General features: G+C 42.7%; 1 protein-coding gene across 6 annotated transcripts in view; it reads right to left on the minus strand.

The window, feature by feature from the left end:
* Positions 1 to 20,328, minus strand: part of LOC109939010 (serine/threonine-protein kinase PAK 1-like) — a 193,345-nt gene that overhangs the window by 107,264 nt on the left and 65,753 nt on the right. The window contains exon 1 of one of the 6 annotated variants that reach the window (XR_007262273.1): positions 13,827 to 13,894. The exons of 4 other annotated variants lie outside the window; for them this stretch is intronic. The gene's annotated coding sequence lies outside the window, so the exon portion shown is untranslated. Of the gene's footprint in view, positions 1 to 13,723; positions 13,895 to 20,328 lie in introns of those variants that run through there. One more of the 6 variants, XR_007262271.1, reaches the window with a different exon arrangement.

A 20,328-nucleotide genomic window follows, 5' to 3' on the forward strand; every position in this document is an offset into this window, starting at 1 on the left:
GGCTGATCTGATAATCCTGAGCTCCACTTTCCTGCTTTTTTTATAACCCTTAATTCTCTTACTCATTAAACATCTATCTCAGCCCTAAATATACTTAACCACCCAACTTTGACAGCCCTCCGCGATAAAGAATTCCACAGATTTACTAACCACCTCCACCTTGAGAAATGAAATTCCTCATCTGTTTAAAATGGGCAGCACCTTATTCTGAGATTATGTTCTCTAGCCGTAGACTTTCCCACAAGGGGAAACAACCTTTCAGCATCTACCCTGTCAAGCCCACTAAGAATCTTGTTTATTTCAATAAGTTCTGTTCTCATTCTTCTAAATTCCAACGAGTACAAGCCCAACCAACTCAACCTCTCCTCATAAGACAGTCCCTCCAACCTAGTACACCTCCCCTCACCTGCCTCCAAAGGGTCAGTACATCTTTCCTTAGATAAGGGAATGAAGTTTCCTTTAGACGTCTCCTCACCACCAAACTTTCTCAGGGCAGGTATAGTTCAGCCTGATCCAGCTAAATGGCATGTTCTAACAAAACGTTCAGGCTGGCTGTCAGTCTCACTCTCGCTCTGCTGTCACCATTCTGACTGGAACCCAGGACTTGTACCTTCCTGCTCAGGGTGAAGCCAATCCTGAGTGCTCACTACACAGCCACTTCCACTGCTGCAATCCCACTGCTTCAGCCAAGTCTTTCCTACCTGCCCTTCTCCACACTGTTCCCACTTCTTCCCTCTTACTCACAACATCCCTCCATTCTGTTGATCATGCTAGACAGTAGAGTCAATTAGTTAACAGCAGGGAAAATACCTCAAACATAGAAAGCCTTGTTTTCCAGAGGCATGCTGCCTGATCCAGTGAGTCGGTTCAGCATTTTCTCACGCCTGTGCAATATTTTGCTATTTACCGATTTTACTCCAATTGAACAGTGTGCAAGTGCTGGCCAGTCAACAACTGAACAGGGACAGTGACAGTACCTGGATTTTCTTGTCAAAGACGGCGACCATAAATCAATATTAATTCAATGTAGATTGAGAATCGTACTCTGTCCCTTTTTTTGTAGCTTCCAGTTAGAACAACAGACTCGTAGGGTTGTTTTAACATTTAGAGAACTTCCAGGTAACAACTGGGAAAGAACACCCTCCCTAGCTGAAACTCTTTTGATTTTGCACATTGGCAACTGTAAGGGGTCAATCCAGAATTTAATTTGTTTACATGTGGACATTGCTAGCTAGGCCAGAATTTACTGCCTGTCCCTAATTAAGAGTCAACATTGCTGTGGGTCTGAGGTCATATGCAGACCAGACCATTTGCTTTCCCTAATCGGCAATGTTTTCATAGTCACTATCAGATTCTTAATTACAGATTTCTTTTAAAAGTGGAGTTCAAATTCCACCATCTGCCATGGTGGGATCTGAGCCTAAGTCCCCAGAACATTACCTGGGTCCCCTTAGATGAATAATGCAACATTGGCACTTCTATAACACCATTCCAGACCTAAGCCACTTTATAGTCAATGAAGTACTTTTGACACTTGTCGCATAATAACATAGGAAGCACGGCAGCCTGTTTCCAAATATAAATACTTGGGGTCAGTGCTCACTAATGAGTACGCCGGTGTGGGTACAGAGGTCAAGGAAAACGTCTACAATACAATAAGTGAAATTAGCCTAGATACAGACGGTTCTGAGTGACCTGGCAGGCTTAAAAATATAAAAATCTTTAGGGCCAGATGAAGTGTATCCCAGACTGTTGGGTGAGGCAAAGGAAGGGGCGCTTGCAAAAATTTTCAATACCTCTCTGGCCACAGGAGAGGTGCCAGAAGACAACCAATGCGGAATTCAAGAAAGGAGCAAAGAACAAACGAGGAAACTGCAAGCCAGTCAGTCTACCCTCAGTGCTTGGGAAACTACTGGAAGCAATTCTGAGGGGCAGCATTGGCACAGGTAGAGATTAAATCAAGAACAATCAGCGTGGTTTCGTTAAGAGGAGGTCATGTCTAACTGGAGTGAGTTTTCCAAAGAGGTGATCGGGTGTATAGATGAGGATAAAGCTTTTGATGTAGTCTACTTGGATTTCAGCAAGGTTTTTGATAAGGTCCCACAAGGGAGACTGATAGCAAAGGTAAAAGCCCAGAGGATCCAAGGAAATCTGGCACGTTGGATCCGCAATTGGCTGCGTGGCAGGAAGTAGAGGGTGATGGTTGAGAAGTGTTTTTCTGGCCGGAAATCGGTGTCCAGTGGGGTTGCACAGCAGTCAGTGTTGGAGCCCTTGTTGTTTATGGTTTTATGTAAATGATTCAGACTTGAATATAGGAGGGTTGATCAATAACTTTGAGGATGGTACAAAAATTGGTAGGACAGTACATAGCAAGGAGGATAACCTTAGAGTACCAGAGGATACAGACGTGCTGGTCTGATGGGCTGATCAGTGGCAAGTGGAATTCAATCCAAACATGATGCATTTGGGCAGGTGAGCAGCCAGAGGATGGTGACTCTGTGGAACTCATTGCCACAGAGGCCAAGTCATTGAGTGTATTTAAGACAGAGATAGATAGTATTCTTGATTAGTAAGGGGATCAAGGAAGAAAGCAGGAGGATGAGGTTCAGAAACATATCAGCCATGATTGAAAGACAGAGCAGACTCGAAGGACCGAATGCTGCTCCTATATCTTAATGTCTAGGACAAACAAAGCAAGGGAATATATGATGAACAGTAGGGCCCTGGGTAGCGTTGAGGAACAGGGGGACTTTAGTGCGCAGGTACATTAGTCCCTTAAGGTGTCAGGATTGCTGGATAAAGTGGTTACGAAGGCAAATGGTACACATGCCTTTATTAACCAAGGTATAGAGTTTAAAGAGTAGAGAGATTATGCTGGATGAACATAAAAAATTTTGGATAGGCCACAGCTAGAGTACTGTATGCAGTTGTGGAATCTACATTATAGGAGAGATGCAGTAGCACTTGAGAATAGATTTACCAGGATGGTGCCTGGGCTGAAGACCTCCAGTTAAGAGTGATAGGACAGACCAGGGTTGTTTTTGTTAGAGCAGAGGAGATTGAGATGTATAAAATTATGAGGGGCATAGATAGAAAGAAACCTTGTCCCTTGATGGAGGGATCAATGACCAGGAGGCACAGTTTTAAAGTAAGGGACATGAGGTTTATAGGGGATGTGAAGAAAAATATTTTCACCCAATGGGTGATGGGAATCTGGACTCACTGCCTGTAAAAGATGGGAGAGGCAGAAATCTTCATAACATTCAAGTAGTATTTAGATGTGCACTTGTGATGCCAAGGTACATAAGGCTATGGACTAAGTGCTGGAAAATGGGATTAGAATAGTTAGGGGTTTATTTTTGACAGGCACATCAAGACAAAAAGCTGATAGGAATAGTTGGTCAGCACTAGTAAGATGACGCATGAATAATGGTTAGTTGAGCGAGTTGTCAGTACAACTATACCCTGGAATGAAGGACCTTCAGAAGAGAAACAAAAAAAATAATGAGTCCTATCATTTGATTTTTAATCCACTCTTTTTTAAAAGATGCACTGTATTGCATTCTATCTTAGTATTCAAAAGAATTCATTAGCCTGTGATGACTCATGGATTTTGAGCCGGATGTACAGTCTTTCATTTACTGCAAGTGGTTTAATGTAATCAAGAATTAATGGGATTTGGGAGCTTCCTGATTTGTCTCTGCTGGAATGTAGCTTGTGTGTTTTAGGCTGAATGATTCTAAGCTTGTGTAGTTGGCCAAACCAACTTGAAAAGCAGTTAAAATAACCAAAGAGAGCTTGCCTGAACAATACCCCTTACCCACCCACTCCCACCCAATATACTACAGCTTGCTGTCCAAGAGAGCACAGCCCGATTATAGTAGTGAGTGATATCAATGTGGTACGCTTGTCCCTCCAGAACAGACAAGCAGGAAAAGATCATTCAGCCCCTCAAGCCCATTCCATCATTCATTAACAACATGGTTAATCCAAACCTCAAATACCCACCCTAATCATTAGTATCATACTCAGCAAAATTGATTGCAGCCTTGAAAATTTTTAAACTGAACAAACCTTCTGCTGCACTTTCAAAACAGGTTTTCTGTGCAAAGCACAAACATCTACTTCAGACCCCACCATTACTTCTTTCCATATTCACAAGCAAGACACATACGTTGGAAAGCACCAGATTCAGGGTGTCAAGCTACTAATTAGGTACTAAACTTAGCCTACGATTCCCCTTAGGAATTGTCTAGCAGCTGAAGGAAACAGAAAATAAAAACTAACCCTGACTTGCATTGCAGGGACAAACCGGATTTAGAGTCATAGAGCTGTACAGCATGGAAACAGACTCTTCGGTCCAACTCGTCCATGCCGACCACATATTCTACATGCATCTAATCCCATTTGCAAGCATTTGGCACACATCCCTCTAAACCCTTCCTATTCACGTACCCATCCAGATGCCTTTTAAAGTATTGTCACTGTACAAGCCTCTACCACTTCCTCTGGCAGCTCATTCCATACACGCACCACCCCCCGTGAAAGAAGTTGCCCCTTACATCCCTTTTAAATCTTTCCCCTCTCACCTTAAACCTATTTGTTCTAGTTTTAGACTCCCCCACCCTGGGGAAAAGACCTTGACTATTCACCCTATCAATGCCCCTCATGATTTTATAAACCTCTCACCCCTCAGGTCTCCCTTCAGCCTCCAATGTTCCAGGGAAAATAGCATTTGATAACAAAACCATCTTTTAACAAAGAAACTTCAGCACTTATTACCTTGCTGGTCAATACTTTGCTGAAACAACTATCAAAGAAATGCTAGGACCTATGGAACTGTGCAAAGCTGCCAACCTCCTGGGTATAATCACACTGGTGCTCATGTGCCACAGGAGCTTCCTAGATTGCTCTCCAGCTCATTCTATCAGCATAAGCCATCACTTTTCCCCCTCACCTTTGTGCGGTTTTCCCTTAAAATGAATCTATTTGCTTCAACTATTCCACCTGGCAACAAATTCCACACTCTACCCAATTTCTTGCTAAACAAGATGCTACATGATTCTTTTATTGCAAACTATTTTATATTTATGGTCTCTAATTTTTGTCTCACTGACAAGTGGAAACATTGACTCAGATCAAATTCCCTCATCATATACAGGACTCATTTGCTCCCCTCTAATCTCGAGAAAAGAGCTGGAGCTGGTTATATCCTTTCAGTTCTCACATCATTCTTGGAAATACTTTTTTTTCTCCAATGCCTGTACACTTTGTTTTATATAATATGGAGGCCAGAATGGCACGAAGCAAGTGCAAAGTAATAAACCATCCAGGAATAAAATTAGGAAATACTTTGGTGAAAGGGGAAGTGAATATCTGGAATTCTCCCTTTGAAAGGCTGTTGATGCCGAATCAAATGGAATATTTAAGAATGCAATTGGTATATTTTTAATAGGTATGGATATCCATCAACAGAGTATACAATAGGACATTATTCAAGTCAAATTGAATTCAACCCATCTGGTTCACTAATGTCCTTTAGGGAAGGAAATTGCCATCCTCACCTGGTCTGGCCTACATGTGGTTGGCTCTTAACTGCCCTCTGAGCAATTAGGGATGGGCAATAAATGCTGGTCTAGCCAGCAACACGCTCATCTCGTGAAAATTACACTGCAACAACCAAAAACCAGAATCAAGTGCTGAATGAGTGCTCAATTGGCTCAACTCTTTACCTCTGAACCACAAAGTCTTGGGTTTAACTCTAGGCTTGTGCAGGTAAATTCCAAGACTGACACTCCAGTTCAGTACTGATGGAGCACTGCATTGTCAGAGGTGCTGTCTGTTAAATGAGACATTAAACTGAGGTGCATCTATCTGCACAGGTAGAAGTAATAGATCCGATGTCCACTATTTCATAGAAAACAAGGGTTATTATCTCTGCTGTCCCATCAATATCTACCCATCATTCAACCTTACGAAAATAGATTATTTTGGTAGACAGGGCGGTGAAGGCAGCATTTGGCACATTTGCCTTTTTTTTAAAAACAGAGATGCTGGATAGGCTGGGTCTCCATTTTTTTCCCCCCGGGGCATCAAAGATTGAGGGTCATAGATAAGATGAATAGCCCAGGTCTTTTCCCCTGGTATAGGGGAGTGCAAAACTACAGAGCATAAGTTTAAGGTGAGAGGGAAAAAGATTTAAAAGGGATCTAAGGGGCAATGTTTTCACACAGAGGGTGGTGCATGTATGGAATGAGCTGCCAGAGGCTGGTATAAATACAACACTTAGAAAGGCATCTGGATAGGTATATGAATAGGAAGGATTTAGAGGGATATGGGCCAAATGCAGGCAAATGGGACTAATTAAGTTTGGGATATCTGGTCAGTATGGACAAGTTGGACCAAAGGGTCTGCTTCCATGCTGTATGACTATACAGTCATGATCACATTGTTAACCACCTCCATTATTTTTTAAAAATGTTGGCAGAATATAGATGTTAGCCTGCAATGCCAACATAACCAAAGCAAAAGCAAAAGCAGAAACAATGTAAATCATCTGATTAACCAGCTAAATAAATCAAGATGGTCAGTATTTAGTCTTATTCCACTGTATTATAAATAGCAGTTTAGTTTAACTGGTCAGTCAGATGACTGCATAGCAACTTTCAATACTACATTGACCATAAAGTCTTCAACGCTCTGAAGGGGGAGTCACTGGACTCAAAATATAACTTGTAAAACTGTAGACAGGAAAATACTTTTCATTCTATGCCTACATTTTAAATATTGTGCATAAATCCTTAGGCATGTTGTTGTACATTAAGGTATTAGTGTAACAGGACCAAAATTTTTAAAAATCATCCATGCGTTCAAATTTCACCACTGCTTTACTCTGCCCATCTCCATAACCTCCAACATTACAATCCTAAAGAATTCTTCCCCCAGTACTGGTCTCCCATACATGCACTACTTCCCTCATCTCCATTGACAACCATGCCTTCTGTTGTCTGGACTCCAGAATTCCCTCTCTACATCTCAGTCCTCCTGCAAGATGCTCCTTAAAACTTACGTCTTTCAACAAAATTGATCTCCTGTCCTAATAATTCCTTCTCCAGTTCAGCACCAAGTCCTTTTGTTTGATTACTCTCATGTGAGCCATTCAAACCCATTTTGTTACATCAAATTATATATAAATTCAGATTGCTGTTGATAAAAATCAATCATTACTTCATAGAATTATAGAATCCCTACAGTGCAAAGAGACCATTCGGCCCATCGGGTCTGCACTAACCCTCCAAAGAGCAACTCACACCCCCCACCCCTTCCCTGTCCACATGGGGGGTTTCTCCCCCATGGCTAACCCACCTAATTTGCACATTAATGGACATTAAGGGGCAATTTTTTTTTTTTTTTTTTTTTTTTTTTAAAAAGTATGGCCAATCCACCCAATGGGCACATTTTTTGACTGGAGGAGGAAACTGGAGCATCCAATGTGTGAACTCCACACAGACAGACAGACAGAGTCACCAGAGGATGGAATCCAACCTGGGTCCCTGGTGTGGTAGGCAACAGTGCTAACCACTGAGCCACCGTGCAGGTAGTTCAGAACGTTAAATATTTACAATGGATCAGATGCTCAGTGTTGACCACAAATTCAGTTTTGGTGTTGGTCATTGTTTGGCACCTGTGTGACATGTTATTTGCCACTTGTTAGCTCAAACCTGGATGCTGTCTAGGTCTAGTTGCATTTATCTTGCTTTTACACGTAGGACATATCTGTAAAATTTTCCACATTGCTGGCTAGATTCTTGAGTCAATAAATGGGGAGCTGGAAAAGCACAGCTGGTCAGACAGCATCCGAGGAGCAGGAAAGTCAACGTTGCGGGCCAAAACCTTTTGGTCAGGACTGGGGAGGGGGAGGGGAGCCTGCAAATAAACAGAGGGAAGGGTGAGTGAGATGGAGATAGGTTCGTGCAGGTAGGGGTTACTATGGTTGGTCAGTAGGAAGGGTGGGGTGGATAGGTGAGTCAGACATTGGACAGGTTTAGGGAGAAGAGATTTTGAAGCTGAAGTCAATATGGAGGCCATTGGGCTGTAAGCTCCCAAGGCAAAATAACAGGTAGTTGTTCCTCCAGTTTACATTTGGCCTCACTCTGACAGTGGAGGAGACCAAGGATGGACATGTCACCAGGGGAGAAGGAGGGGGAGTTAAAGTGGATGGCAACCGGAAGGTCGGATTGGCCCCCCGAGTCTGCATTTGGTCTCCCCAATACAGAGGAGGACACAACAAGGGCAATGGATACAGTGGATGAGGTTGGATGAAGTGCAGGTGAATCTCTGCTGGATTTGGAAAGATTGCTTGGGGCCCCAGACAGGAGGTGAGAGAGGGGAGGTGTAGGGGCAGGTGTTGCAGGGAAAGGTACCGGGTGTAGTGGAGGGGTTGGTGAGGAGTGTGGAGCTGACAAGGGAGTCACACGTTGAATGGTCCCTGCGGAAAGATGACTGGGGTGGGAAGGGAAATATCTTTTTGGTGATGCGGTCTGATCGTTGGTGGCAGAAATATTGGAGGATGGTGCATTGCATTCGGAAGTTGGTGGGGTGGTATGTGAGGACCAAGGGGACTCTATGCTTATTGATGTTGGTGGGGGGTGGGGGGAGCGGACAGGGTATGAGGGCAGAAGCATGGGAAGTTCTGGAGATGCAGCTGAGGGCATCTTTAGTAACAGAAGGGGAACCTGCAGCCTTTAAAAAGGAGGAGGATATCTGGGAAGTCCGAGTAGAATGTCTCAGCCTGGGAGCAGATATGGCGGAGATGGAGGAATTGAGTGTACGTGACTGAATTTTTTCAGGAGGATGGCTAAGAAGACGTGTAGTCAAGGTAATTGTGCGAGTCATTGGGTTTAAAATGGATGTCAGTGGTGAGTCAGTTACCGTATACAGAGACGGAGAAGTTCCAGGAAGGGGAGGGAAGTGTCAAAAATAGTCCAGGTGAATTGGAGGACACAGTGGAGGTGTTGGTGAAGCTGATGAACTGTTCGAGCTCCTCAACGGAGCATGAGGCAGTACCAATACAGTCATTAAAATAGTGACGAAAGAGTTGAGGGATGGTGCTGGTATAGTTGTTGAAGAGGGACTGTTCCACGAATCCTACAAAGGGGCAGGCATAGCTCGGGCCCATGTGGGTGCCCATAGCCACCCCTTCGCTCTGTAGGGAGTGGGTGGAATGAAAGGAAAAATTGTTGAGGGCGAGGACCAGTTCCACCAAGAGAATGAGGGGGTCAGTGGAGGGGCACTGGGTGGACCTGTGGGAGAGGAAGAAGCGGAGGGCACTTAGGCCATTCTTGTGGGGGATACAGCTGTACAAAGACTGAACATGCATGGTTAAGATGAGGTATTGGGGGCCAGGGAATTGAAAGTTTTGGAAAAGCTGGAGGGCGTGGGTTCTGTCCTGAATGTGGGTGGGGAGTTCCTAGACCAAAAAAAGAGAAAGAACGAAGTTGAGGACAATCTTTCCAAATCCAGCAGAGATTCACTTGCACTTCGTCTAACCTCATCTACTGTATCTGTTGCTCCCGATGTGGTCTCCTCTGCACTGGGGAAACCAAACCCAGACTCTGGGACCAGTTTGTGGAACATCTGCGCTCTGCATGCAATAACCAACCCAACCTTCCACTTGCTAAGTGCTTTAATTCCCCTTCCCACTCCCCTGGTGACATGTCCATCCTTGGCCTCCCCACTGTCAGAGTGAGGCCAAATGTAAACTGGAGGAACAACACCTGATATTTCGCCCTGGGAACTTGCAGCCCAATGGCCTGAATATTGATTTCACCAGCTTCAAAATCTCTCCTCCCCGCAATCTGTCCACCTTCTGACTCGCCCATCCACTTCACCCTTCCCACTGAACCCCAACCACAAGAACCCCCTACCTGCATCCACCTACCCTCCCTCCAGCCCCACATACCTCCCTCTATTTTTGGGCTCACCTCACCAGTCCTGATGAAGGGTTTTGACCCAAAACGTTGACTTTCCTGCTCCTCAGATGCTGCGAGACCAGCTGTGCTTTTCCAGCGCCACATTTACTGACTCTAGCTTCCAGCATCCGCAGTCCTTACTGTCTCCCAGTCGGCTAGGTTCTTGTCTAGTTCAAGTACACAAGTTGTCAGTACTCTTGCCAGGATAATTTCAGGGCCCTCAGCTTTTATCCATAGGCTTAGTGTCTAGTGCCTTCTCTGTTTTGGTGATGGGATTGGAATACAAACATCTGGGGACCTTAGCAGGAGGCCAAGATGATTCTTACACTCAGCCATCTGGCCCCAAGAAGCTTGCAAGTACTTCCACCATGGCTTTACCCTGAAATATTGAGGATTGAAATACCTTGGAGGATGGAAAGATCTGTGCAATCTCTTCCTCCGCCGAGTTGTTTAATTGTCACACTATTTACACTTGGACAGAACTGCAAAGTTTTGATGTAATCAGTGTGGGATCACATAACTCTGCCTATTGCATGCTGCTTTTGCTGTTTGGCACGCGAATAAGTCACCATAGTCCCAGAGGGCCGTAGGCTTCTCTCTCATTAGAGAGACACTGGTGGCAAGGTCAACCCAAGTGTCACCACACCTCAGCCAAGGTGTGAGGTCGAGAAGGCAGGAACTTCATGGTGACCTCAGCCGGTACCGGAATCGAATCTGTGCTGTTGGCATCACAAACCAGCTGTCCACCCAACTGAGCTAACTGACACACACAGTCCTGCATCATAGCTTCGTTGGGTTGACGCCTCTTTCCAGGTCAGCCTACTGCTGCTCCTGACATGTTTTCCTGTAGTCTTCACTGAGCAAGAGTTAATCCCCTGATTTGCTGAAATGGTAAAGTGGGGGATACGCCACTTTTTTTTTTTTAAATTTACTCATGGGACACGGTAACTGACTGCATTCATCTCCCATCCCTAAGTGTGATGAAATGCATTTCTGCTGCCACAGCATTGCATAGATGCCCAATCGAGATGCTAGGACTGTCAAAAATCTATTCAACATGCCACAGAGCACTTTGGCAGGCTCAATGTGAAGGTGCAATTTCATCTCTACAATCACCGTGCAGTGGTAACTCCTACTGACAGTCACAGACAGTTATATTTGCTACAGGGAGATTGGTGAGGATGAGATCAAATATATTTTTCTCCCCCTTGTTGGTTCCCCTACTACTGGCCACAGGCCCCATTGAGCAGTTAAGTCCTTTCAGACTTGACAAGCTTGGTCAGTAGTGATACTCCTGAACCACTTCCGGTGCAGGATGTTGAAGTCCCCAACCAAGAGCCTGTGCCGCTGTCACTCTGAGTGCACACTCAGAGTGGTGTTTAACTTGGAGGAAAGCTCATTCATCATCTTGGAAAGTGGTGTTTAATAGTAAATCAGCAGGTAGTTTCCTTGGTACTTGCACAGATGTCTTAAGATTTCATAGGTTCTGGAGACAATGAAGAATCCCAGAGTAACTCCTTCCTGACTGGGCTCCCATTTCCAGGCAGACCCAGGGATGGCTATGATGGCGATGATATAGCAGATAGTAATTCTCCGAGAGTCAGACCTTACAATGTCAAACTGTTTCTTGACTCATCTGTGGGACAACTCTTCCAATTGTGCCACAAGCACCCAGATATTAGTAAGACATAGCAGGGTCAACAGGGCTGTGTGCCTTTGGTGCTTCTGATGTCTTGTTCATTCCTGATTGGTCATCCAGCTTTAGCCTTTTTGTAAGGCTCTGTTCCAGTGAAATAGAACTGAATGGCTTGTCGGGCTATTTCAAAGAGTATTTGAGAGTGTGTTGGGTGGGTCTGGACTCACACACAGTGCAGACCCGGTGAGGATGGCAGATTTTCCTTTCCTAAAAAGGACATTTGTAAACCAGGTGGTATTTTTTAAATAACAAAAAACAACACCATTAGACAAGCTTTTAATTCCAATTTATTAATTGAATTAACCATCTGCCCTTGTGGGATTTGAACTCAAGTCTTCTGAGCATTAGTCTAGGTCACTGGATTATTAGGCCAATGACAATACCACTGCAAGAAACATACAATTTGTGCCAGGTTTTCTTGATAAGTTTCAAAAGTACAGATTGGCTGACTGCTCTTGGGGCACAGTGATAGTGTTCCTACCTCTGGACCAGGAATCCTACTTTCAACTCCCGCCTACTCCAGTGGTGTGCCATAACTTAGCTGGTCAGGTTGAATAAAGAGATCTAAACCTCGTGACAAAAAGCACCATCAGATTGGCTGTAGACAGTTTGTGGTCACCTTCTGAATATGAAAGTTGCTATATAGATGCAAATATTTTCCTTCTTTCATAAACATCAAAATGATACAACTTTGTATAATACCTCAGACAGGCAATGAATTAACACACAACAGATACCAGTGTATGCAGAAATATTTGCCTCTCAAACCCATCTCCCAAAAAAACGCAAAAGCTCCACAAAACAAAACCAATCCAGTTTCTAACCAGTATCTGAACAGAACAAGAGTTGCATACACAACCGATGTTCAGAGTTAAACGCAAACAATTCAGCTTGACAAACCATTGCATTAAAATAAGTTTGTAAGGATTTGTGTCTGCATGTACACATCTTGCGGATACATACTTGTTTCTCACAATCTGAATAAAAACAAGTCCAATATAAATGCAGATCCAGGAGGTGGGATGTTGAGAGGAAGATATGAGTGAAAGGAGGAGGAGAAAAGAGGAGAGAGAAGAGAGGAGACGTAGATAAGGGGAAATAAAGTGAGGCGACAAGCAAAGTGAGAGGGTGAGGAAAGGCACAGGAGATAAAGGGGGAACAAAAATAAGCAAAAGGTGACGAAAGAGGGAAGTGAAAAACGGGGAAACAAAGGAAATAGACACGGAATATGCAAACAGAAAAGAAAGAGAAAGGAGTGGAGAGGGACAGGCAAATAGAGAAGTGGACCCAACCCAAACACCTTTCAATCTGCAGTACTAATTATTGTGATACAGTGTTAGCATTTTCATTATAGCTTCAGCAATGGTAAAGAATGAAGAATTTTACTGTTTTGAAATAAGTTTACTTTAAACATGAACCAAATAAACAGCAACAGATGTAGACATAAATGTGAAAACACCCAAATATTCCTTTTAATTATTCCTTTGCACTGCATTTGCAAGAGGCCAAAAATAAGCAGCTGCATTCCTTGAAGTGTGGCCTACAGCGATTGAGTAAATTACAGAACTTTGTGTGCTGAACTCTTCAATCAAGTTCAGGATCAGGAAATCAATTCAAATTCCCTCATGCTAAAAATCACCCTACTTCAGGAGCAGAGTTCAACAAAGCACTTCTGTATGAGACACTAACAATTTTACTACATTTGTAAGCAGCATACACATTACTCCAGCTACTGGCAAAGCATAACGATAAACAAATTTACATATTACCTATGATCAATGAGAATCTTTCCGCTAGACCTTCAATGCTAGGCCACCTAAGTCAGGCAGTGAGGTTCAGCATCACACAATATAAATGAAGACCGTCCTCTCGCACAGATAGCTATCACCTGCGTGACCAGCACCCTTTCCTCATTTGTCACATGAAGCAACTGCTTATTAATCACAGCAACATACATCATCACCCTCACCCCAGCCCCCAACGGTAGCCTAGCACTGACAGCTAGATCAGACAATACAAACACTCACACAGTACTGCCTGAGAACATGAGCCTTACCTCAACAAAGACTGAATCTTCACACTGCTGTGTAACAGTTCACCTATCCCACAATCTTCGCACAAATACACACAAGCTCCTTCCAGAAAGTACGAACCCTCACCTAAATTTTAAGGACTGTTTCTATGAGCTGCTCTTCTCTCTCCCTCTCCTGCCACAATTATCTGATACCGGTGTATAACACAAGTAACTGCACACAGTGCCTGGGACCTCCCAGACATGATGTCATATTCTGAGTGACTCAGATTGGTTGCGGAGAGAGAGAGAGAGAGAGAGAGAAGAAAGAAACCAATGCAGACATCTCGCCTGGCTCCTGTTTAACAGGGTCATGCTCTGAGCAAGCCGGGATTGGCTTTGTTCTGATCTAATTGCTAGTTAATAATGTGGATCAAGGGAAAGCGTATTATTTAAGAGCATACTTATAAAATGTATGCTACAACACACAAACCTTGAAGCTGAACTGAAGCTTCAGGTAACTCCTAAAACAGACTACCTTTGAAATTTGAACCTTTGTACTGAAATAGCTTAGATATAGCATTCTTACTCCTCCCTCCTGCCCCCAACTTCCCTTCTCACCCTCTACCATCCCTTTAAATTCCCAACTCCATCATTTCTCATTCTCATTTGCAATCCCTGAACACCACATCACTAAATTAATCTAGCCCACCTACCCCTCTTATTTTCCTGGTCCCTCTGCTCCAATCAATAAATCAGTTACTGGACAGCAAATAGGATGGAATTCCTGGCTTCTTTTCCACTTCTGACTCCAGGTTTTCTGAATTTGTTCTAGCCTTCCTGTGCTGATTTAACTCAACTAAATCAAAATTAGAATAAAATCATCAATTTGTCTCCACATTACTGGAGTTCTGAGGAGCACGCTCACTGCAGTAAATTTACCCCAATCCCTTGGGTATGATTGTGAGTAGAGATCACCCATCTGGCATTTTACTATAGCTCAGGGCCTAACTGAACTGCACGATAATCTTCATAACCAACACAAAAAAATATAAATTGCTAACCATCTTCTTCTTCAAAAAAAGTCCATGCAAAAAAATAAGGCAATATCTTTTTAACATCTAAATTCAAGAAATGCTTTTTGTCTCGGGGAAAAGAAGGGCCATTTCAAAGGGTAGGGTGGTACAATGTATCACAGTACCAACTCAATACATTTTAATGGAGTAGGCCATCTATTTCAGTGTCACACAGTTTATGACCGTTGCCTTGTCAATAGGCTGGTGTGTGATGTAAAAGCAAAGGCACTTTACAGTGGGGGGAAAAGGGGTTAAGAGAATCTCGGCTGCTTGCAGAAGCTGGTTGCCCCAAGTCAGCAAATAGCAAGTGCAGCAACAAAATCCGAAAAAGTACCTTTAAATGTAGTGAAACATTTGTGGGCATTTTATGGCAGCATTATTAAACAAAGCATGTCATTGAGCTATGTAAGGAGATACAGTACAAACCAGAGGACCAAAAGGTTCAGCAAAACAGGTATATTTTTAAGGAGAGTTTCAATGGAAGAAAGCTATGTAGAGGGTCTGCGAGATGTAGGGTTGAGACTTAGAGATGTTTAAAGAGAGAAAATATAGTCAGGACAAGAAAGTTGTATTCATACAGTACCCATCAAGACAATTATAAATGTTTAAAAGACACTAGGATAAGTATGGAATAGTAAAGGTTTGGAGGGATATGGGCCAGGAGCAGGCTGGTGAGACTAGTTTAGTTTGGGATTATGTTCAGCATGGACTGTTTAGACTGAGGGTCTGTTTCCATGCTGTATGACTCTATGACCATGACCTCGGGACTTCTCAAAAAGAACTTCACAAGTACTTTTAAATGTAGTCATGCAGTTACTGATGTAACAAAGGAACTGCAGCTGTTAATTTGCCAGAAACGTTTCAAAAAAAACATTAAAATGTGACAATGACCAGATGTGTTTTTTTTTAAAAAAAAGATGTTGGCTGAGGGACAAATATTTGCCAGGAGACCAACAGACAGCTCCCAGCTCCTTTAAGAAATAGTACTGTGGGTGCTAAGCTAATCAATCAATCTCAGCAAGATTCAAAACATAGAAAAAGCACAATAATTGGCATTTACACCTTTAGACCCTTGAATGCAGTAAAATATCCCATGACATCCACAGGACAAACAAAAATTTAAGAGAGAGTTACATATGGAGACATCCTGACAGTAACCGAAAGCTTGATCAAAGAACTGGGGTTTGCGGAGCATCAATGACTAGCTACAGTGCTTTAAAAAGGAGGAAATTCTAGAGCTCAGTACTTAGAAAGCTGAAGGCATGGCTGCCAATGGAGGGAGTAAAATTCGGCGATATGCAAAAGGCCAGATCATTTCAGGCTGGAGAAGGTTACAGACGTGTGGATAAGGGCATAGAGAAAATTGAAAACAAGGGTGAGCATTTTAGAAGTGAGGAATTCTATAGATGCTAACTTGTGAATTAGGAGGACTAGGCCATTCAGCCCTTCAGGTTTTCTCATCACCCAGTAAAATTATGGTTTACTTTATTATAGTCTCAACTGCATATTCCTCCCTACACCCAATAACCACCAACTCCCTGTTTAAACTGTGACCCCTGGTTATAGTCTCAGATTCTATTACCAAACCAAGGGCATTCTTGCTCATGACCCAGCAACAACTTCCATGTGTATATATAGTGTTTAAGACAGAAAGAGTCAGCAGCTAGTTTTACTGAATTTTTTTTTTGCATTGATGCAATGAAAGGAATAATCAAGGCTCTACTACAATGTCTGTTTACCACGCACCTCATTGAAAATAATCTGCTGGCATTTATCTTAATAAACTAAATGGCCACTTGGCAAAGTGGTGATGGCAACCCCTCTGCTACTCCCATTGAAACATCAACCTTCTAGGAAGGAGGAGGAAAAATGGAAAGAAAATCAAAGTGAAATGCAACAAGCTAACTCAGTCACTACATGTAAAATGTAGTCTGAGGAAAAAAGGGAATAGCATGGGACATGAACTCCAGCAGGCTCTGACACAAGCATGAGATCATTGCTGACAATGCTATGAATAAAAGGGAAAACAAGTTATGTTGTACATTTCCCATCAGCAATTACTCATACCCCAAGACCAAACCCTGCTTTCATATAGGAGTAATCTCAGAAGTTCAAACCTATGCAGGCCAAACTCTTCACTTAATGATGGAAGATTTCCAATCCTAACATTCAATACTATCTGTCAAACTGTAACTTTACAATTTAAAATCATATTTAAAGTCAAAGGACTTTTTAAAAATAGTTTAAGGCATTTGTTTGAAGAAATGAACTTTGAGCCACTCCCCCTTAAATGAAGATGCCAAAGTCCATGCTACATTGGGTTGTAATGTTTACACAGTGACGTGGCTTTTCCTGAACGAAGATATGAACATGAAACCAAGCCCAGGTTACACAACCAAAGGACTTCCACCAAAATGCAATTTTAAACTGAAGGACCTCCCCCGTCTGAAGCACTTCCAGAAGTTCAGGCACTTTTAAAAGAAAATTAAAAAACACTCAAGGCTGAATAAGCTCACTAAATACTCAATGGGCTGGTTCGTGTTTTATATATGACTTATTTACGGAGCAGCTTTCCAGTAGTCATTCATGCAGAGGATGAAACATTAAACTACAGCAGGATCTTTCCTTTCAGGTGGATAAATGAGATCCCAATGCACTAGGGAATCACTTGGGACACAGAACGGGGCCTTTCAGCCCATCAAGACTATTTTGAAGACATATTCCAAGGCACCCTGGGCAATTATCATCACCTAATCAAAATTACTAAAAGCAGATCAACTTCTGTGGCACCTTTATGAAGAGATGGGCTGAACTGTTTCCTACATTGCAACAAAGAACATACTTCAAGAGCACTTCATTTGCTGCAAAGTAGTTTTGGACATCCTGAATTCATGCCAGGCAGTACATAAATGCGAGTATGTTCTTTCTTTACCAAAAACCTTATAGAAAAAGGAGAATGGTAAGCAGAGGCCAAGTTTGCCCAAAACGCCATCCCTCCTCTCCTGGCCTTGCTAAAGTGGGGGAAGGTGAGGAAGGAACAAAAGAATTTACAATCCTATAGCGCCTGGACTGATCCTCGGGCCCTTATAAAAAGTGCTTCACAAAAAATTGATAACTTTTCAAGTGCAGACACTATTCTTACATTGGCAAAATCAGAGAGGCTCATGAGATAGTGACTAACTGGGAGACCCCAAACCATCTCCCTGTTCTTCAGACATTGTCGTGGGATCTTTTGCATTCACCTGAAGGGTTTCATGTTGATGTCTCCATCCTCCCACAGACCTTTCTTTTTTAAAAAAAAACGTGAAAAATATACTTTATTCACAAAACAAATCTCTTTGTCTATATGCATTGCAGAACCAAATTGCTTTGTGACACAGTTGCATATCAAGCAAACAAACACTGATGCTGGGATGTCAGATTGCTTAAAATCTACCATGAGGTTTAGGCCTTCCAGCGCGGAGACACAAGTATTGTCAGAGTGAATTAACAAAGACATTCTTCACACATCATGTAAATCAGCAGTCAGGGGATTCAGGGATAAAGTAAGTAATGACTCTGGAAAGGTTTAAACAACTTAATGCTCCAACAAAGTGGAATCATTAAGACTATTAATTCTAAAGCTGACACATTTTGTATCTTGTCAAAACACTTTTGCCAAAATTCTGCCGTTCGTCTTCCACCTCAGACCAAGTCCTGTTTCACCAACACCCTTGCATTAATGCAATTACATTGCCTTTCATTCCAATAATGCTTCAATTTTAAAATTCTGACCCTCATGGTGAAATCTGTGGCTTTGTCTTCTATACGGCTCTGCATCCTCCAAGCCCTATAAGACCCTGCATTCCTTCAACTCCCACCTCTTGCTCATCCCCCATTTGCCCATTCTATCATTAGCAGCAATGATTTCAGCCATTTAGATTCTACCATGATCAACTGATAGCACAATTAGAAGTTGAACAGGTATGGAATAACTGTATTACCGAGACTTGGCTGCAAGGTGACCAAGGGTGGGGGTTCAATAGTAAAAGATATTCAGCATTTAGGAAGGGCAGGCACAAAAGAAGAAAGGAGGTGTGGTAGTCCAGATAACAAGGAATGGGAACAGTTTGGGTGAAGTTAAGAATCAGCAAGGTTCAGCAAATGTTTGCAGGAATTATTCTAGGTCACCCAACATGAGGGGCATGGTACTGAATCAAGAGATTAGAAGTACATGTAACAAGGGTAATAGAGTTATCATGGGTGAATTGAATGTACATAAAACTGGGTAAATCTAAATGAATAACGTAAGGGAATAGAAAGAATGGGTCTAGGGAGAAACTTCAGTTATGAGGATAGAATGCAGAAATTGGGACTGTACTCTTTAGAGAAAAGGCAGCTAAGAGGAGATCTGATAGAAGCTTTCAGATCACAAACTGGCCAGAAACATAGGGAAAAACTGCTCCCACTTGAATCAAGAACAAAGGCACAGATTTAAAGAGATTTGCTAAAGTAACAAACGATCTGAAAAAAAATGTTTTCACACAAGTGGTACAGGCCTAGAATGCATCACAAGGAATTATGGTTGAGGCAGGTTTGATTAGCTCAATTGGCTGGACAGCTGGTTTGCAATGCAAAATGATGCCAACGTGGGGTCAATTCCTGCATCAACTGAGGTTACCACAAAGGACTTTGCTTTTCAACCTCTCCCCTTACATAAGATGGGATGACCCTCAGTTAAACCACCACCAGTTGTCTCCCTATAACAAGAAAGCAGTTCCATGGTCCAATATGACCACTGTGACTTTGCTTTAAGTTTCGGTTTAAACAATCCACTAGGTTACGAGGAAAGAGCAAGAGAATAGCACAAATTCATGACATTTAGTGGCATGGTGAACAAATAAAAGAAGTGTGGTGGACCATAGAATCCTTACAGTGCAGAAGCAAGCCATTCAGCCCATCACATCCACATAATCCTCCGAAGAGCATCCCACCCAGACTTACCCTATTCCTGTAACCCTGCATTTTCCCACAGCTAACCCACCTAGCTTGCACATCACTGGACACTATGGGACAATTTAGCATGGCCAATCCACCCTAATCTGCACATCTTTGCAACTGAGAGGGGAAACCAGAATATCTGGAGGAAACCCTTAGAAATGGGGAGAACATGCAAACTCCACACAGACAGTCGCCCGAGGGCAGAATTGAGCCAGGGTCCCTGGCGCCGAGAGACAGCAGTGCTAACCACTGAGCCGCCCATTGGGACAGTGTATTAAAAATTTATGGTAGTAGGCAGGCAATGGACAGTATTTAATGAATGAATACACTGTTTATATGTTACTTTAAGGCAGAAAAACCAAACAAGAAAACTGAGTCAACTGTGGTTAAGAAAAAGAATTTAAAGATACAAAAAGAAATTGCTGGAGAAACTCAGCAGGTCTGGCAACATCTGTGGACAGGAAGCAGAGTTAACATTTCAAGTCCAATGACCCTTCTTCAGAACAGGAATTTATAGATTGTATTGGATCAAAGAAAGTCTTATAAAATTGCCCAAAAGTAGAAACCCTGAGGATTGGGAGTATTTTCGAAATC

Source organism: Rhincodon typus, chromosome 6 (genome assembly GCF_021869965.1).
Source record: "Rhincodon typus isolate 14 chromosome 6, sRhiTyp1.1, whole genome shotgun sequence".
Lineage (NCBI taxonomy): Eukaryota > Metazoa > Chordata > Chondrichthyes > Orectolobiformes > Rhincodontidae > Rhincodon > Rhincodon typus.